General features: G+C 41.7%; 2 pseudogenes; one reads left to right on the forward strand and one right to left on the reverse strand.

Moving 5' to 3' along the window:
• LOC116690839 (transcription factor HES-7-like) overlaps positions 1–2927 on the forward strand; it is a 3208-nt pseudogene extending 281 nt beyond the window's left edge.
• Positions 2928–5194: 2267 nt separating this feature from the next.
• LOC116690840 (transcription factor HES-1-B-like) lies at positions 5195–7189 on the reverse strand (annotated as a pseudogene).
• Between the last annotated feature and the right edge of the window lie 925 nt (positions 7190–8114).

Below are 8114 nucleotides of genomic sequence, written 5' to 3' on the forward strand. Positions count from 1 at the left end.
TGCAGGGAGAATGAGGCAAATGGTCATATGTTCTCCACACCAAATTACAATATATATATATATATATATATATATATATATATATATAAACATGGCCTTTAGTCGACATGGCAACATGCAGACAAATGTTGAATGAGTGTGACAGTGGGAGGATGTCCCCCAGCTCGTTCTCATCATGGGAACGTGGAGCAGAAGGCTTCATCCTCTCTTTATTACCTGTTAAAACCGATACTTCATTCACAAAGTGTGCTTGGAGGAGAGGTGACTCTCAGGTTCCCACACGCACACGGGAACACGAATTATTTTGTTGTTTTTTACTAAACACATTAATTGAAAGAGCCACGCGTAAAAGGTTGTCCATAGTGAACTATAGTGTTATTTGACAAAATGTATACATGTACTTAAAAATAGAGATGAGACACCAGACTTGATTCACTTTTTTTTTCACTGTCCACACTGAGAAACCTTTAATAATTTTGGCAAATGTTAGAGTAACTCCTTCAACCCTCTCTCATGGGAAAATTGGGCAGGGAGCTGTATTCACACTTTATTACGTGTTAGAATCGATACATCATTACGAAGAGTGTTTGAGAGAGAAGACGCGTTCGGGTTCCCACGCGTTGCTTCTCTGAATGTCATTATGAAATGTGACATTTTGGTTAAATCTTATTTCACAGGTATGTGCGGAGCCATGCGTAAAAGGTAATTTTACGCGCGACACATAGATGCTATTCTCAGCAGACTTTGCAGATTGTTTGTTCGTTTATTTGTATTGAATAAAATAAGAGAGATTTCGCTTTGAACTGTAGTTTTGGATGTGGTTTTGTTTACATAGCTGCGCATAAAAGAGTGGAGTTTACGCACACCGAAACAGTTTACATTGTTGCAGATTTTATGAGAACCTCAATCAGCAGTGAGTCGGTGAGTGAGTGAATGTTCAGATTTCTCCTGATTTCCGGATCCACGCTCCTCATTTTCTGCAGTGTCCACCTGAGGACATGTCTCGTTTCTCCGTCCATAATAAAGCCGTGAGAAGTCACCACAGTCATTTGTCTGGGCATCACGCTGTTTTGGCGGATGCTTGTTGATTTCCCTTGCATATGTAAAATGTGTCACACGAGCTGGTAACACCTGTCACAGGCGCGTGCCACTCACACTCGGCGGGGCAGCCTGCACGTGCCCGCAGGTTTGGGAAGGGTAGTCTTTCAGTCTGCATTACTTCCTTGTCAAAATGTGTTAAAATAGATTATTAAGAACAGAGTTGAAGTAGAAAAAGACATGCATGTACAGTATATATGTGTTTTCAATTTCTAACTTTATTTAAATGGTTTAAACATTAAAAGCCTCTTTCCACTTATATGCCCAAATTACTGTTAAACTGGAGCAGACTGTCAAACTGCAGGAAAAACGAGTCACAACAAAGCAGGCATTTGTAATGCTATGCTGTAAAATATATTAAAAACATTAACAATTTAGTAAATCTGAGTGGAGTAGTTTCAGCATGGAGTCAAAACGGAAATAAAACAAAGTCTGTGACCAGAGGTGGTGGGTGGAGCCTAAAGTTACGCCCACCTCAGGCTTAAACGCTGTCCCTGAAGTCTCTGTGGTCACATTCAGCTGTGACTGAAAGACCGACAGACCAGTTCTTGGAATACAATCATGAAGTTGCTTCAGGATTCAGAGGACGCAAAAGCCCACAGGAAGGTAAGCTATTTGTATCATTTATACTTTCATTAAATATTTCAGAATATGTGAGCCCTTCACAGGCTCTGGTATCTGTAAAATCTCTCCTGAGGAACATTACTCCTGTTCAATAACTGTTGAAAAGACTGAAACAGTTTTAGCTTTAATCTTTAATCATTTATTCAATGATCTCTACGTCTTGCAGAGTCCAAACCTCAGGTGGAGAGACGTCGAAGGGAGAGAATGAACCGCAGCCTGGAGAGCTAAAGACTCTTTTTACTACAGCGGCGTAAAGTCCACAAAAACTCAGGTGGCCAGTTGGTTCATCCTAGAAGATAGAAGGTCTTTTAGTAGGGGCTGTGGACCTGTGTATTGACTCTTTGTTTCTGTCCTAGGAAGGTACTCAGCGCAGAGTGGAGAAAGCTGAGATACTCGAGCACACAGTCGTCTTCCTGCAGAACACAGCTGAAGGAAACAAGACGAGAGCTGGAGGTGGTGATGGTGATGGGGGTGGAGGAGGCCAGAAACACTCCTTCCAAGACGGTTTCTCAGCCTGCCTGCAAACAGCCACTCAGTTCCTGGGCCCTGAGGGGAAGGGCCTGTGGCTTGGAGCAGCACTGGATGCATCATTTGCTGCTCGCTTTTCCCACTCAGTCTCTGACTCTGCCGGCGTCCAAAGAACTGAAGCTCATTCCTCCTCCAGCTCTCTGCTTCTCCGGAAGTCCTCCAGGTCTATTCTTCGGCTGCTGATGGACAAGTCCGGGCACAGACTGTGCACGCCTGCCCTTACTGTGACCAGTTGTGTTCAGACCAATGGAGACTCACATCGCTCTCCCACGACTCCCCAACAGCCCCAAAAAGTGACCAGTCGAGCGAGAAAACAGAGCCCGTCCCAGAACCAACCGGTGGGCCAGTCAATGTGGAGGCCGTGGCCCTGATCACCACGCAGTGACTTCAGAAACTGAACTTTTAATGACTCTAACATGCTGATTAATATTCATACAAGAGCATGTGTTCTTCATTCGACTCTACAAGGCCGTATTCAGTTCAATGTATTGAACACGGGCCACCTGCTGTCTGTAAAGTCTGATAAATGCGTAGATATTGTATATCTATTATGATCACACCAAGTGCTGCTACGGCCTTTACAGGCCAACTCGTGTTAATTGTGTCACAGTGTGTTTTTGCACCTTAATTTATTTTATTTTGTCATTTGCAAATAAACAAAAGAAAAAAACACTCAACAATGCATATGTGTTAATTGATTGCTGGCACGTGTCTATAGGAGCATAAGTGTGGACTTACGCTGCCACGTGGGGATAAAAGGCGCCATGCGGTGACGTTTCACACATTAACTATAGCATGTATACAGGTTGCCCAACAAAGCCCACTTACATTTCCGCCTTTTATTATCAGTCGTACGGATCAGCTTTATATTAAAAGTATGTAGGCCTTTATGTAAAAATCATGGTTCAATTTAAACTAACTAAATACGTTGTTTGACTGGAAAACCTTTTTTTTTATTTACAAAAGATTATGTATGTTCCTTCTTTAAAAACATGTTTCGACAGTTTAAACATGTTTAATTGAGAATAGAAGGCTATAGTCACTATTTTCTGCGTAAAGAACGACGTATTTTGGCGTGCGTAAAACAGTTTTTGGAGTTGCACGTTGTCCGTGCATTTAATTGTATCAGTTTAAAATGTTTTTCAAACAACAGAAGAAGGCTTTTGGTCTAACTTATTTGCATTTCAACTGTTGGCAAATGCTCGTGGGAACGTGGGAAGTGTCTCCTCTCTGTGCCACCTTCTTTAGTGAATCAGTGTCAGTTTTAACAGACTGCAAAGCTGTAAATGCAGCGCCATTTCCTCTTTTCCTACAAGAAAGAGTTTAAACCCTTTGATGTCTCTTTATCTGAAGACATTTAGTGAGTAAGTGTGGTGTCTGTTCCAGGCACGCGCCAGCTCAGCATTTATAACCCCAAATAAATTTGTGGGAATTACAGCTCAGTATATGTCTGATAGAGCTGAATATATTTTAGGGTTTGATCACCATCGTCATGACTTTGTAAAATGCGACCATACTAAAGTGTTCAAACAAAAAGATATTCAAATTCTAAAGGATATCTAATGTTTCCAAACATACCAAATATTCCAGTGTGAAATATACAACTAGAAAAATAAAGCTACATTTTTTATGAAGTGGTTTGTTTTTGTCCACAATAAAGCCACAAGCATGACAGGAGAAGGTCAGTCCGGTTTGTTTTAAGGCCCGAATCTAAAATGCATCCTCATATAAATAACTGTCGTCTTGGGAAACAGTAAGAAGAAAAACAAGACAACGAATTTTAATTTACAGTGTACACTCAAATTCTGTAAATGTCCTGTAATTTTACGCATGGCTTTTTACGCACCGTTTGCGCGTAAAATGCATTGTGTCTTGTTTTCTGCATCTGAGCACAAGCTGATTTGTTGCATGGTGGTTAGTTTGAGGTCTCAGATCAGTAATTTGAGAATAAAAAATGGGGATCGAGGAAAGGAGGGGTGGTTGCTGAGGGAGGTGGGTATGTTTCAGGTAGAAGTCTCAACACGCTGAATCGATTCAGGACGATTTGTTTTCTTTTTTTAAATCTATAAACCGTGGGCTCGGGTCAGACTCGAGCGCATTTTAGCTTCTCTTCTTTTATTGTGCCCACATACTGTACACCTGACAGTTCAGTTGCCCATGCAGAGCATCAGGGAGAAGTTGGAGCGTCGGCAGTTTTCTTTAGTCCAAACTCTTTCTCGTGGGGAAAGATGAAATTACGCTGCATTTATAGCTTTATTATCTGTTAAAACTGATCCTGGTTCACTGGAGATAAGGCACTTCCCACGTTCCCACGAGCATTTGCCGACGATTGAAATGCAAATGAAAGAGACCAAAAGACTTGCCTGTTTGACAAAACAATAGAATTATGCAATAAATGCTCGGAAAGCAGCGTCAAGAACTGTTTTACGCACGGAAAACTGTTATAGGCACAACCATATTACCTCGTTCTTTGTGCAGAAAATAGTGACCTTGGCCATAACACCAATTCTATTTAAAATTCTCAATTACATTTTTATTTAAACGAGCCAAACTAAATTTCGATTTCAAAGTAGGAACAAATGACTTTACGCATGGGAATTGCACATGTTACGCACGACTTTTACTTATGCAATTGAACACTATTTATAATTGAAACATGTTACTAACATATAAATATACTTTTAATATAAAGACGACAACTTACCATACGTGTAATAATAAAAGGGGGATTACGTTAAATGTAAGTAACCTACCTATGCATTTAATTTTCCTGAATGTTTGTGCCAATGTTATAGTTTTTCGGAGTAAGAAGTGATGATTAAGCTTGTTCTATTGTGTGAAACGTCACCACATGGCACCTTTTATCCCCACGTGGCAGTAAAAGTCCACACTTATGCTCCTATAGACACGTGCCAGCCCACAATTAATTAACGCATATGCATTGTTGAGTGTTTTTTTCTTTTGTTTATTTGCAAATGACAAAATAAAATAAATTAAGGTGCAAAAACACACTGTGACACAATTAACACGAGTTGGCCTGTAAAGGCCGTAGCAGCACTTGGTGTGATCATAATAGATATACAATATCTACGCATTTATCAGACTTTACAGACAGCAGGTGGCCCGTGTTCAATACATTGAACTGAATACGGCCTTGTAGAGTCGAATGAAGAACACATGCTCTTGTATGAATATTAATCAGCATGTTAGAGTCATTAAAAGTTCAGTTTCTGAAGTCACTGCGTGGTGATCAGGGCCACGGCCTCCACATTGACTGGCCCATCGGTAGGTTCTGGGACGGGCTCTGTTTTCTCGCTCGACTGGTCACTTTTTGGGGCTGTGTGGGAGAGCGATGTGTCTATGTTGTCTGAACACAACTGGTCACAGTAAGGGCAGGCGTGCACAGTCTGTGCCCGGACTTGTCCATCAGCAGCCGAAGAATAGACCTGGAGGACTTTCGGAGAAGCAGGGAGCTGGAGGAGGAATGAGCTTCAGTTCTTTGGACGCGCAGAGTCAGAGGACTGAGTGGGAAAACGGAGCAGCAAATGATGAATCCAGTGCTGCTCCAAGCCACAGGCCCTTCCCCTCAGGGCCCAGGAACTGAGTGGCTGTTTGCAGGCAGGTGAGAACCGTCTTGGAAGGAGTGTTTCTGGCTCCTCCACCCTCACCATCACCACCTCCAGCTCTCGTCTGTTTCCTTCAGCAGTGTTCTGCAGGAAGACGACTGTGTGCTCGAGTATCTCAGCTTTCTCCACTCTGCGCTGAGTACCTTCCTAGGACAGAAACAAAGAGTCAATACACAGGTCCACAGCCCCTACTAAAAGACCTTCTATCTTCTAGGATGAACCAACTGGCCACCTGAGTTTTTGTGGACTTTACCTGCCGCTGTAATAAAAGAGTCTTTAGGCTCTCCAGGCTGCGGTTCATTCTCTCCCTTCGACGTCTCTCCACCTGAGGTTTGAGACTCTGCAAGACAGTAGAGATCATTGAATAAATGATTAAAGATTAAAGCTAAAACTGTTTCAGTCTTTTCAACAGTTATTGAACAGGAGTAATGTTCCTCAGGAGAGATTTTACAGATAACAGAGCCTGTGAAGGGCTCAAATATTCTGAAATATTAATGAAAGCATAAATGATCAAATAGGTACCTTCCTGTGGGCTTTTGCGTCCTCTGAATCCTGAAGCAAATGAGTATCCAAGAACGGTCTGTCGGTCTTTCAGTCACAGCTGAATGTGACCACGAGAATTCAGGGACAGCGTTTAAGCCTGAGGTGGGCGTAACTTTAGGCTCCACCCACCACCTCTGGTCACAGACTTTGTTTTATTTCCGTTTGACTCCATGTGAAACTACTTCACTCAGATTTATAAGTGTTAATGTTTTTAAAAATTTATAGCATAGCATTCAAAATGCCTGCTTTGTTGTGACTCGTTTTTCCTGCAGTTTGACAGTCTGCTCCAGTTTACAGTAATTTGGGCATATAAGTGGAAAGAGGCTTTTAATGTTTAAACATTTAATAAAGTTAGAAATGAAAACACATATATACTGTACATGCATTCTTTTTAATTTCTACTTCAACTCTGTTCTTAATAATCTATTTAACAACATTTGACAAGGAAGATATGCAGATGAAAGACCACCCTTCCCCAATCTGCGGGCACGTGCAGCTGCCCCGCCGAGTGTGAGTGGCACGCGCCTGTGACAGGTGTTACCAGCGTGTGACACATTTTACATAGCAAGGGAAATCAACAAGCATCCGCCAAAACAGCGTGATGCCCAGACAAATGACTGTGGTGACTTCTCACGGCTTTATTATGGACGGAGAAACGAGACATGTCCTCAGGTGGACACTGCAGAAAATGAGGAGCGTGGATCCGAGAAAATCAGGAGAAATCTGAACATTCACTCACTCACCGACTCACTGCTGATTGAGGTTCTCATAAAGTCTGCAACAATGTAAACTGTTTCGGTGTGCGTAAAATCCACTCTTTTATGCGCAGCTATGCAAACTGTGTTGTATCTTTGGTTGTGAATGAAAAACAAAAACATACCAAAAACTACAGTTCAGGCTTTTTTAATTCATTAAAACAAACAAACGAACAATCTGCAAAGTCTGCTGAGAATAGCATCTATGTGTCGCGCGTAAAATTACCTTTTACGCATGGCTCCGCACATACCTGTGAAATAATAAAATTTAAACAAAATGTCACATTTCATAATGACATTCAGAGAAGCAACGCGTGGGAACCCGAACGCGTCTTCTCTCTCAAACACTCTTCGTAATGATGTATCGATTCTAACACGTAATAAAGTGTGAATACAGCTCCCTGCCCAATTTTCCCATGAGAGAGGGTTGAAGGAGTTACTCTAACATTTGCCAAAATTATTAAAGGTTTCTCAGTGTGGACAGTCTCCCAAACTCAGTAAACAAAAGTGAATCAAGTCTTTTGTCTCATCTCTATTTTTAAGTACATGTATACATTTTGTCAAATAACACTATAGTTCTCTATGGACAACCGAGGCGCGCGTAAAGTCCTTCCTTTTACGCGCGGCTCTTCCAATTAATGTCTTTAGTAAAAATAAAAAAAATAATTCGTGTTCCCGTGTGCGTGTGGGAACCTGAGAGTCACCTCTCCTCCAAGCACACTTTGTGAATGAAGTATCGGTTTTAACAGGTAATAAAGAGAGGATGACGCCTTCTGCTCCACGTTCCCATGATGAGAACGAGCTGGGGGACATCCTCCCACTGTCACACTCATTCAACATTTGTCTGCATGTTGCCATGTCGACTAAAGGCCATTTGTTTATATATATTTATTGTCATTTGGTGTGGAGAACATGTGACCATTTGCCTCATTCTCCCTGC

The sequence above is a fragment of the Etheostoma spectabile genome, chromosome 6 (assembly GCF_008692095.1).
Source record: "Etheostoma spectabile isolate EspeVRDwgs_2016 chromosome 6, UIUC_Espe_1.0, whole genome shotgun sequence".
NCBI lineage: Eukaryota > Metazoa > Chordata > Actinopteri > Perciformes > Percidae > Etheostoma > Etheostoma spectabile.